The following is a 12,871-nucleotide window of genomic DNA, read 5'->3' on the forward strand; positions in this document are numbered from 1 at the left end:
TGGTGATTCCATGCCAAAATCACAGGGATCGCCATTTTTTGTGTGGTTCACAGAAACTGCTTTTTTCACGGTTTCCATGAAAAACACAAAATTGCAAATAGTGTAGATCCCTACCCATGAGTTGCTGAAGTAACTAAGAGACACCATACATGAACTACCTGTCAAAGGGGCCTTTCATTTTATCTGAGCAATACAGAGACGTGATGAAGGCATTCTGACATATCAACAGGGTAACTGCACAACAGCTGTAATAGATGCAAGAGAATTAACCGTAACAAACCCAGAGAAAGGTCACATATAATAGTAACTGTAATTAGAACTACACTTGAACATAACTTTGATTCAAAACTTTAACACCATTACATGGGCAGTAGTAAAACAGCTTCAGGGATTCAAGTACCTTAAAGACAAGAGAATTTGTTTTTAAAAACAACAGTTGGGGCAAGCATGGCAAGTGCTAGCGAAGGAAACTTTGTGTTTATAATCTCAGGTGGAGGGAGTTCTCAGGATTCCTAGCACAGTGAAGTGATGTCAAGTACAAATTACATAGGCTACCACAGAACAATGGCACATGCTTTGGTCATAACCTGAAGTAAGAGAGGGATTTAAATTGAAAATTTTAAATCTGGTTACTCATGAGAGGAGAACCAATGAGATGGACATAGGGAGAAGCAGGGAGGGCAAAGAGGAGCATCAAGTGAAAAGCTACAGAAAGATAGCACTCAATCAAGGGACAGGAGCTAGCCCTTTAGACTTGAAGCAAATGAGACACTTTGAGTTACAATATGATTAATCGATCCAAAATATGCAGTGCAAATTAAGAAAAGTAACGAGATCTGTAAAGAAAATAGAAAAAAAATGAAGGGTAAGTGTTTGGACAGCTGTTCTGGACAATGAACTACAAATGGAGACTAGAAGTTTAGCCAAGCCTCAATGCTCATATTACCTCACATCTCTAATGTCTCTAATTTGCAACTCAAATATTCCTTCTAAAATACCTAGATGAAGTGATCATTATCATTACTGTGCTAGGTTTTACCATTCATCTGAAAGGGTACTCAAAGAACTGCGATGGACAGCTAACTTCTCATCTTCCAAGAACTCTCACAGGTGGAGGCTTGGCAGCAATCAAGTATCTCTTCTCCAAACCCAGCCTGTCTTCTTAAAATATCTATTTGAAATTTATATGAAAATCTATAGAATATAATGTGCACACACACAAGGTTAGTGTGATGGGGGGGTTGGCTTGGAGGAAGCAAAACTTTAAGGAGCCAGCCAAGATTCAGAGCTCTCCTCTAGGGCAGTAAGGATCCATGGCCTTATTTGACTCTAATTCCAGACTAGTATCAAGAGTATCAGTGATAAAGCCTTTTCGCATCTCCAGCATGCCAGGAAATTATGCTTATTCTGCTCAGGGCTCCCTGTTTGCTTCCAGTTCCAGTGTCAAGAAAGAGCCTTTACCTTAAAACTTTAAACATCTTTGAACAGATGGGATCCAGTTAATTCAGAGACCCAGACAATCTATTCATGACCCAACCTTCTGGGATAAATGCAGCAGATAGGGACCAGAGTACAGGTTTCCAAGAACTGATACTAAGGACTTCTTCACTAGGTATGCTTGACAGAAGAACAACCTACCAAAAGAGATTAAGACTTGATAGCTCATAGTTTTCAGAGCATGCTATAAAGTTCACTATTTGCAAAAGCTTTCACATGATAATATCAGACAAGGAATTACTACATCAGCAGCAACAACATAAAAAGAGCAAATCAAGAACAGAACACACAAAATAAAAACAGCCCCAAACATGGAAGAGGCTAGCAGCAGACACTGCTATTGAGTCCAGAACAAATATCTGTAAACAAATTGATTACTATACTAGTCACTGTAATGACTAGTGACCTCTGTTACAGCAAAGGAACAGCTAAAGGAAGGAAGGAGATTCAGAAAAGAGGAAAATGTGCCGGGGATTTTCTTTGGGCCTGTTATCCCTTCAGTCTCTCTCTCAAATTTGAAACTGATGGTCCCACCTCATCTGTCCATTTGTCCAGGCCATGTCAAACAGTAGGTGAAGATGTCTCTTATTCATCACTTCATGTCTCAGGACACCGGTTGGAGTAGGAAGCATCACACATCATGTATGCAATGGATTGGGACAGCAACAAATCTAATGAGGGCCAACATCCCTCACTGGGAGAGTCAAAATGGGGCAGCCTTTGCTCCTTTGGTAGCTCCTGATCTATTGTATCTGAGACCATGCCCCCTAAGGTGTCTAAGAACCATTTCTTCCTCTCCCATGTTAGCCTGGATGATGGGCGGCACGGGGCAATGCTGTTTCAGGATAGCAGGGAAGGGGCTGTGGTACATGGGGATACTAACAATATCAATATTATATTGATACTGTTACATATATAAAAGCTATTGGGCTTTTTGGTTTTAAGCAAATTAAGTACCTCCATACTTTAAGGAAGGCACATTCCTTAAACACTTGGTTTCCAAAAGTTCAGAGGCTTACTTGTAATTGAACTCAACATTACTAGTGCATGAGAAACCCCTAACTCTGTATTAAGTCTTGAGGCATTTAACAAAATATTATAGGGTACAATCCATCACAAGGCCCCATAAGATGAACATGCGACCTAACAGACCTTTCAACATCTGAGTTTACATGGGAATATGGATATTCATATCTAATCAAGGTTAGCTTTAATGTTTTACTTCAGTTTGTATTTAATGAGGAAAATTAGATTCAGACCAGGGGAAGAGGTCATGCAGAAGGCTCAGGCTAAGTTAAGGCATTAACATTTTACCCTGAGAGCAGCTGGAAATACTGTTAATAGTAAATGTGCTGCAATCCCAGCAGGAACAACAGCTTTAGTTATACTTATACAACTACAAACACATTTGCAGAGAAAGGCATTCCTAAACATCTCCAGGTCATTAGTGTGTTTGCAGGTACTGACTGAAACTGGTCTGCCTCGCTTATTTGGTACTGTTCATTTTATTCTACCATCTCTAAAGGTGGTCAAGTCCATACAGGAACAGACCACAGCCACATCTCTTCTCCTCTGAAGGGCATCTGTGACTGCTTTAAAAAAAACAAATAAAACAAAATAAACTACCACTATCATACCACTATTCCACTGAGAAAAAGAAATTAAAACCAATAGATCCATAATGTTCATGCCAAGGCACACCATAATTGATTGGGGGGGGGGGGGTGGAATCCAGACAAACCTTTATAGACCTGTCACCTACCCTGTGTGTTGCCAATCCAGTATAAAAGTAAAAACTTTAGTGAAGACAAGCCCTGAGTGGTGTAGGACAGTGTTTCTTCATACAGAGGATTAATTTACCATTTGACTCTGGACACATCTACTGCATTCTCATAGGTCACCAGGGTGGATTAAATTTAAATCAAATCGACTTAAATCATGATTTAAGTCACTGATCAGAAAGCCTCAATTTAATCATTGTTTTCTATACAGGTTTCCCTTGCTTTATGTGGGTTCTGTATGTGCAAATTTGTTCTATGCAATGACCCTTTTTTTTTTTTTTAACCAAAAATGACTTATATGCGAGGTAAATTCACTCATGCATTTGGTGTGGTGGAAGCCCACAATGAGCTGCTTTGTGCGGTGCATTGTGGGAGTGACGCGCACCAGAATATAGTCTCCTGTGTGGATCTGTGCTCCTCACTCGTTGTCTGCAACACGTTTCTGTAGTTGCCATCCCCATTATGATAGTGCCCTGCGCTTGTGTGTACTGTCTGCTGTTGGCAAGTACCAAAATTATCTTGTAAAAGTAGTAAAAATGGGTCTGGGGGTCAGTATAGTCAAGGTCTTGGAACATACCCCTATTTGTTACATTGTAAAGTGGGTGCCCTGTATACAAATTAAAATTATGTACTGTTTTCCAGGAATGCATGTACAGCATAAATGGAGGGAAACCTGTAAACAGTGCATTCTTGTTGTCTGATATCTATTTATTTACCTTCTTGAACACCTGTACTTTTAGAGAAAGGTAAGGTCTTTACTGTGTGTATACAAACATGCAGACACAATAGGGCTGATGGGTGGGTAATCAGGTCTGTTATCTCCCATCTCCCAGTATACTGCTGTTAAGAAGGATGTTATCTCTAGAGATGACAAACTCTGCTTATGATTGAAGAAGGGAGTTTGTACCCGGAAAGCTTGCAAAGAACAGTTTTTCCAACGATTTAGTTGGTCTAATAAAAGATATCACATCTACCCAAAGAACCTTGTCTGCCTAGGATCTCTGGAGACACAAATCCAGTTTGAGAACTGAATGTAAGCATCACAGAGATGATTCATGAGATCTTCTAGACCAGGGGTGGGCAAAATACAGTCCACAGGCTGGATCCAGCCCACCGGGCACTTTCATCTGGCCCACGGAGCCCACCAGTGATGTGCCCTGCCCAGCCCAGCCCTTCCCCCTGCAAGGCCAGGAGGGAGGCATCCCCATGTACAACCCCCTCCACAACATACCCTACTGTGCCTCCTCCCACCCTCTTGGTCAGAAGGGCGCTGCCCAGCCAGCAGCAGCTTTGGGGCAGGGCTCCTGCTGCAGCCCCCCCCCAAATAGGAAACTGCTTGGCTTCCTGGAAGTCCAACTCACTTGTACATACACCCAAGGTAGGGACACAGCAGGGCTGGTGAGGGTGTGGTTAGAATTGCAGCTGGGTGGAAGTGCAGAGTGCAGCGTGGAATCTGCACCCAGGGGGGTGGTGGGAGTGTGGAGCTTGACTAGACAGGGTGTGGGTGTGATGGTGGGGATGTAGGGACCCCACACACACCCCCCATAATGTGCAGACCCCACTGCCTGCCAGCAGCAGCAGGCAGGAAGGTCAGGACATTTGTGCCTAGCGGGGTGCAGCTCTGGCCAGTGCTGCATGGGGAGCGGGGGGAAAAGGGGAAGCACAGCCTACCTGGCTGCCTCTATCTCCAGGGCTCGCGGCAGGCCTTCAGGGGAAAGCCCTGCACTGAAGCCTGCTGCCTTCCCTACCACCTGCTGCACAGGTCCCCGCACTCTGCCAGGAGTGGAGGGAGTCCCCATGAAGTCCAGCGCTGGACTTCCTCCCTGTGAGTGCGGAATCCTCAGGAATAGAGGCGGCCAGCACTGCACTGCCTGGCTGTTGCTATCACAGGGGCTCAGTGTGGCGCACCAGTAGCTCTTGCACTTGCAATGGGGAAGCCCCACACAGGACTCTGCAGGAATCAGGGGGCAGGGCTCCTGCCACTCCCAGCAGAACGCAGGGACCTGCACAGCAGGGGATGAGAAGGCAGCAGACTCCAGCGTGGGGCTTCCCCTACTGTGAGTGCTAGAGCTGCAGGCATGTGGCACAGAGCCCCAGCTATAGAGGCAGCCAGGCAGGCTGTGCTGCACTCCTCTCCTCCCCTGACCCCCATGCGCAGCACTGGCCGGAACTCTGCCCCACTAGGCTCCTGCACCAACATGAGCACTCTGACCTCTCTGTCTGCTGCTGCTGTCAGCAGCAGGGGCTGCATGCCATGGGGGAAAGTGTGTGGGGGTTCTCTACACCCCCCATCCTCCCTCACACCTTATCCCCACAACCCCCATTGATATGTACATACACCCCAACATACCTTATACCCCCCTACACAGTCACACCCTCACAACCCTCCCACACCCCACCCCCCAGCCAATATAAGAGTGACACAATTTTTGAGTTGTGTACTGTATATAGAAGGGATTACATAATCACAAGTCATGGCAAATCTTTTTTGTAATAAAATTAAAATATATTATAGTAGGCGTGTGACTTCTAGTGTATAATTTATTTTTCTGGTTCCAAGATGGCAACCACCACACCCAAAAGGAGTAAGAAGGAGGGTGGCAGCAAGGGGAAGGACTTCCAGTGGAAAAGGTCAGGGGTTAGCGGGCAGGAGTTCTGGTCCCAATGAGGGGAGGCAACTGTCAAGCGGTGGGGCTACCTATGCAGCTCCCGCCAACAGCTCGCCAAAACTTAAGTGGCCCTCTACCTGAAATAATTGCCCACCCCTGTTCTAGACTGAGCATTGAGTCCCACTGGGTAGAGTAGCTCTCTTTAACCTTTACTAATCTAGAGAAGCTTCTGGGAAGCTCATAAGATTGTGCCCCTCATATAGTAGTCCATGGCCTGTTGTGACCTATTTATAAAACTTCTAAAATCATTCCATGAATATATGGTCTCAAATAGTATTAGAAGTTATAATTCCTATTCCATGATGATATCTTTGAGCTTTAACATATCTTAAATTCACACTATATATGTGGGGGGGGGGGTTTAAAAGCCTTTTAACAAAAAAAAAAAAAAAAAATTAAATAAAAAAATCCAATTTAGGTAAAAAATCTGTTGGTTTGTTTGTTTGTTAAATTGTTGATGTTTATCCACCCTGTAAATCATAAATGAAACGTCAGATAGTATTTCTCATAATCTTTCTGCATTTGGGTTGAAATGCAAAGTATAGCGCAGTACCGGGCAGAAACTGTCAAGAGACTCAAGGTCTGCCCTGTACCACCCAAGTGATGCAAGATCTACTGTGTAGAAAGGATAACTGGAGATCAGAAGTTAGGTGCACTGGCAGAGATTTACAGCAGATACTATCAGCGGTGAGGAGCAACATGTACTGCTAGAAGCATGGTGAAGCCCAGAATTACATTGACTTACATTACCATGACCCACTAGGCAAAGCAACAGCTTCCAAAACTTTCATAAGCGATAAATTACTTCAAATTTTACACATGTTGTAGCATACCTGGACTTTTTAAAAAAAATAAAGTCTAGAATCAATCACCTGTATGTTCTTCAAAGACAAAATTCAGAGAAAACAGTAACCTAGTGATATTTACAGTCTCAATGTGGCATGAACAAGAGGAAGACAGCTAGAATGCAGAATAAATGAACTCAAAGACCCTGAACATTAGCGAAAGCAACATGGATGCTGGAGGAGAGAATCAAAAACAGGAGTATTCCCCCTTGTTATCTCCAGACACACAAGACTCTGGAACAGAATGGACACTTCATGCCTGAAGCCAACACCACAGATTGCTTGTGTACTGCTGCAGCATCACTACCTCGCACCCACAAACTCTGCTGCAGCTGCCTTTTATGCTGGAAATCTGACACACCACAAAGGTTGTTGACAGCCAGAGGCTGTTCCTCTGCCTGTAATGTACCCTGTAATAAATTACGTTACAGAATGGAGAGAGGGATTTGGAAGAGAGAGAAATAAAATATACCCTTATGGGATTTAAATGAGACCAATTAAGAGAGATTTGCTACAAGTGCTGAGGGATTTTGACCTGAACTGTAATCATGGATGGATATGCATTCCTTTAAAAGAGGAAAATGAGCAAGAGATCATGTGTAAACAACTCTGCCAATTAAAAGGAAACAGATTATTTTATCTGTGCAGCTCTTCTCTATGGTATCACAGCACTTCACAGATATGCAACAGAGAGATGGAGACAAGCATTTAAACCTCTCAACCACTGCTTAATATTGGCGAGATGCACTGGGGTCAAGGATGCACACTACTCATGCTTCCACATGGACTCTTCTTTCCCATTTTTCAGCAATAACACAGGTGTGAACCCTAGTATAAGCTACAGACTCCATCTTTCTTACCATTAATTCATCTCACTGGAGATGTAAACTAATGCAGACCAGATATCAGGTCTGAGTGTTAGAAGACACAGTGGTAAAACATACCTGCACCACGTTACACAGTACAACATACCACTGCAGTTATTGGACACAATTGAAAAAAACACACAAGAAGCTTTTTACCAGACCTGTTCATATACCTATGCATGTTCCCTGAGACTCCTGATCTTAGCCCTTTTGTACAGTACAGAGCTCTCTGAACTGGGGGTCTGAAGAGATCACATGCTGTCGCCAGCGGAGCTCTGCCAGCAAAGTCCCCAGGGTTGACACAGCTCTGTTGGCAGAGCTTCTGTCAGCTGGGCAGCTCATGTAACTTGGGTGGCAGGTAAACTTCTGCCAACAAAGCTATATCCATAGGAGGACACCTGGTTGCAGCAGTAGTATTGCCTTAGAAATGAACGATACCTTGTAATAGTGATTCTCAACCTTTTGTGTCCCTCTGCTGCCTATGACTTCCCTCTTTCTCCCCACCTGCAATGTGAGAAGCCCAGCCTGGCCCAAGCAAGCCACAATTCTGGCAACAGGACAGTAGCAGGAGACATGGGGCCAGGTGGACATGGGATCTGCTTGTAACCCCCAAACTGAGAACCCCATCATCCCTCAAAGCAGATTAGCCTTTCACTTGTGTGACTGCAAAAGAAAATTCAAGAATGTGTGAAGATTTACTGTTCCTGCTCCTGTTTACAGCTTTTAGGCAATTACGCTGCCATTTACATTTACTTCTCTTTCAGATTTCCAATACTTTCTATTTTGAAATCCCACCAACAGAAACAAAGCTGTTGCAAAATGATGTCTGAAGCCTGCAAAAACAAAACAAATCACTGAAATGGAGACTGACTGATGATGGGCAGAGGGCAGCCCTAACTGGAAACTAGAGAAGTAGCAGGCGGAAAAGACGTACAGAGTAAGAGGAAAATGATGGGAGAGGTGGAAAAAATGGGAAAATAGCGCAAAAAGGAAATGGGATATTTGGGAAAGATGAGAAATAACAGATGGATGGGAGCAAAGATACAAAATATCCACACCCTTGTGTGTAAGGCTAGAAGGGCTGGTCACAGACCGTCCTATGCTGCCTTAACTCAAGCAAGTCCATACACCTTTTGGAAGGACTCCCAGCACCGTGGGCTCTGCCTACACCGCCCTTAGTTACCGCGCTTGAACACGACTGTGAAACAAAGTGCCGCTTGGGACGGAGTGGTCAGCACAGACCAGAACAAAGCGAGTCCGGAAGCGCATCGGGAAGTTCACACGCGGATACCTGCCACCACATGAGCGTGTCCCTCCTAGTCTGGGTCATCCACAGCTCATTCCTGGCCAGCCCCAGTATCAACTCACTCCCTCACTCATCATAACTAGGGTCACTTACACCCCGGACGTGTCAGAGCCGGGGCAGCCATGCAGCCGCTTGTGGGAGGCGGGACAAGTCGGGAGGCCAATGCAGGGAGCACCTACCTACCTGCCTGCCTGCCTGCGAGGTGGGACGAGACGGCGCAGAGGCGGGTGCAGGGAGCGGGGACGAGGCGCCCCTTCGTGGGCGGCTCCTGCCCCGCTGCTGCCGGGCGGGCCCCGAGCGACACGCCGGCCGCGGGGGCCCGGCCCAGCCCTAGACACGCGCGAAGTGGTGCAGCGGCCCGGGCTGACGGGAACGGCGGGGCCCGCGGGACGCGCCCGGGCAGCCCGGCCCGCGGCTCTGGCAACGGGGCAGCGACAGGACACGCGGGGCCGGGGCCGGGGGCGAGCGAGGCAGTAGCGGGGCCCGCACGCGCCGCCCCGGGCGCTCCCTACCGGCCCCGAGCCGCCTCCGCAGGCAGCGCAGCGCAGCGCGCTCCGCTCCCTCAAGCCGGCGGCCCCCCGCGCCGGGCTCATCTCACCTGCGCCGGGGCGGGAGGCAGGAGACGGAGGCGGGGCCGCGCTGCCTCGCACCTCAGGCCGGCCGCGGCCCACGCGCTCCCGGCCGCTGGGGGCCGCTGGGGGAGCCGCGGCCGCCGCGCCGCGCCGCCGCCATCTTCCGCTGGGGGAGGGGCGGGAGCCGGCCGGGCCGCGCCGGAGGGGAGGGGGGAGGAGCCCGCCCCGGCCCCGCCCCCGCAAGCACCAGCCTGGGCCGGGCGGACTCCCGTCGGTTCGCGGGTGCTGCTGCGCAGCAGCTGCAGTCGACCCAGGCCCGCGGCTCCAGACAAACCCGGGGATCCCCCGCGGCGCCCGGTCCCGCGGCTCGGGGCTGCCACCTGTCCGCTGCGGGCGTGAGGGGAGCTCGGCTCTGCGCCGGGCTCCGTCCCCAACGACAAGCCCCCGGGAGCAGCCCTGCTGTGAGGCCGGGCCGGGCGCTGCCCGTCGCGGCGAACACGGAGCCGCCGCTGGCTTCGCGGGGCCCGGAGCAGAGTCCGTCTGAAGCGGAGGAAGCCGCGTGGCTGCAAACCTCTCTCCAACCGCCCTGCGGCAGCTGCAGGAAGACGCCGAAGCGAAGCGGCCCGAGCCAGGCTTGGCACCAGGGACAGGCCACAGGAGGGGGACCAGCAGCCTCCCGGGTGCCCGGCTCGTACACGGGGCACGGACCGCTCCGCCGCGCCCGCCCGCAATCGCCGCGCGCCTGTCCTGGCCCCAGGCTCTGGCATCAGGACAGGGGACAGGGGGGGCCTGGTCGACCGGCAGAGACACACTGCAAGTTGGACCGTGCACATGTGCACGGCCTTAGCTATGCTGGTAAAACCGACCATGCAGGCGCACGTCTAGACAAATACAGAGCAGCCCGGTAGGAGTGAGGAAAGGGATCTGAATGCAAGGCAGATCCAGGTGGTCGCTTTCACCAGGGAGTTAAGAGGCAGACTTTAGGTTGAAGCCCTGGTTCATTTTAATGCTCCACTTGACCCTGTATTACTCGGATGACCTGCTCTTCCCCTTCAGGTAGTTCTGATATCAGCTAGTGCAGGAAGCTAGCAATGATGACGTGTAACAAGTACACAGCTTGTTGGGGAGGGAATTACTAGGAGCTCGACTAGGCACAGCAGATAGAAAAGGGGAGAGACCACCTTGAGGAGCTCATTGTTCAGGCCCCTCTACATGTGCAGGTAAAGGCACAACGGGATCTAATGTGCAATCCAGATGATCATGGTTCCGACCATGCTACAAGCACCTAATAGCCTCATCATACCTTGCTGCTAGTACAGGGGGCATATGATGCTGGGCTTCCCCTGCACTAGCAAGATCACAGCTGCCCTGTTCTCCCAGCTTCAGGGGTGCATGAAACACCCAGGGCTGGGAGATGACACGTGTTGCTCTCTCCCCCCCTTGGGGTCTCTGGGTCCAGGCAGCTACCAGGTAGTGCCAGGACCCAGAGTTGGCAGCTGCAGGGGCTGAGTCCTCTCAGGTATGGGACTTGCAGCCCTGGCAGGGCATGGTGCACAACTGGCTGGGAGCTCTTTCATCTAACACAGGGGTAGGTAAAATGCAGCTTGTAGGCCAGATGCGGCCTATCAGGCCATTCTATCTGGCCCACGGGGCCCCTAAAAAAATGTAGAAAACTAATATTATCTGCCCTGACTGCCTGTCATGCAGCCCTCAATGTCTTGCCAAAACTCAGTAAGTGGCCCTCCGCCCAAAATAATTGCCCGACCCTGATCTAACAGGGCTCCCCAACTGCAGGGGAGACCTTGCCACAAGTGCAAAATAAAGCTTGATAACAACTAGCTAAAAAGTTAGCATACATTTTTGAGGTCTAACTTTATAGGCAACTGGAACTTTTTATGGCATGATAGGTACTTTCCATGTGTAGCTGGTCTCAAGGCAGTTGTGCAATTAGCTGGTTAATTACTCAATAACTGTATCATGTAGAAGGGCCTATTAGGCAGAAGGCAGGTAGAGTTAGCCAGGTAGAGTTTTGCCTTGCAGACTAACCAAATCAGAGATGCACAGGATTTTGTAGGCAAAAGCTTAACTTCATGCTGTGAAGGGACTGCAGGAAGCAGAGCTTCATAGAAAGCAGTGATTAGAATACAAAGGGTAGGGAAGGGAGAAAAAAAAGGGGGGGTACATTGCTATCAAAGGCAAGGTGGGTAAGAGACAAAAACAGCAGTAAACTCACTGAGGAACAGATGGCGTAGAAAAGCCGATCCAGGTAATGAGATAAGAATCCATAGTCTTTGTTTAGACCATAAGACATACAATCAAATATGTGGATGATTTTTTTTCTTCCACAATTTCCTATTCAAGTTAATTGTTAAAGTTTTGTTGTCTAAAGGCAGCTAGCTACTCGTTGGTCAGCAAGGGACTATCTAGGGAGGTTAAAGTGTTCTGCCACAGGCTTGTGTGTTTTTCTTGAGCAAATATCAGATTGATGTTTATTCATTCCTGCACACAGGGATTGCCCCATCTGTCCAATGTAAACAGTGGAGGGGCACTGTAAGCAGATGATGGTAGAGGAACAGGCAAATGAACATCCAGTGCTATAATCCATGTGCTATAATCCATTTGGTCCAGTGATGGTGTGGTCTTTGGTGATAAGGAAGCCCAGCTGGCATCTACATTTGAAGCAAGGTCTGGTGCCTTGGTGAGAATAGGAGTTAAGTAGTCTGCTGCTGGAGAGATGTTTTATGAAAGATACAAGCTTCTATTTGGATGTGTCTATAAAGCTTTTCACTTTGAGCCATTTGGTTTCTACCCTGGAATTTGCAGAATTCACAGGCTAGGCTTTACAAATACATTTGCTACCTAAGTTAATTGGCAATCAATTTAAACAAACCTGATCCTAAATCAAATTAAACAAATACTAAGTCCTAAAAGATCAAATCTTCAGGCAGTCTAAGTTGGCCCTTCTTCAGGTTACTAGTATTACTTAGCACTTTTCTCCACCAAAGGGAATATACAGAGCTTATCTCACCAGTTAAAATAATAACATTATGCTGGTATGTTACATTATAGGGACAGCCAGGGTTTGCCTTTACAGAGATACCCAGGATAGTTGAGACAGATCCACTAAAGGTGTGAAGCAGACGCATGCAGTTCAAAATTCATTAAAATCTTGTGTAGATGTTTCCTTTCAGCCCTTCTTGAAGGATTCAGCCACAGTGAGCCAAAGGCATTTTAGACCTGAATGACAGCACTTACACAGGGATTTACATGCACTAATTCATGCACTTTGACTTAACACATTCAACTTCATTTTACCCAGTGACCCTCTGCAGGCA

At 48.0% G+C, this 12,871-nt stretch overlaps 1 protein-coding gene across 5 annotated transcripts in view; it reads right to left on the bottom strand.

The window, feature by feature from the left end:
- NDST2 (N-deacetylase and N-sulfotransferase 2) overlaps positions 1-9,682 on the bottom strand; it is a 246,320-nt gene extending 236,638 nt beyond the window's left edge. For 3 of the 5 annotated variants that reach the window (XM_059729732.1, XM_059729729.1, XM_059729731.1), the window contains exon 1: positions 9,563-9,681. The gene's annotated coding sequence lies outside the window, so the exon portion shown is untranslated. Of the gene's footprint in view, positions 1-9,147; positions 9,282-9,562 lie in introns of those variants that run through there. The other 2 variants (XM_059729730.1, XM_059729733.1) reach the window with 2 other exon arrangements.
- Positions 9,683-12,871: the final 3,189 nt, after the last annotated feature.

This window comes from Alligator mississippiensis, chromosome 6, assembly GCF_030867095.1.
Source record: "Alligator mississippiensis isolate rAllMis1 chromosome 6, rAllMis1, whole genome shotgun sequence".
Lineage (NCBI taxonomy): Eukaryota > Metazoa > Chordata > Crocodylia > Alligatoridae > Alligator > Alligator mississippiensis.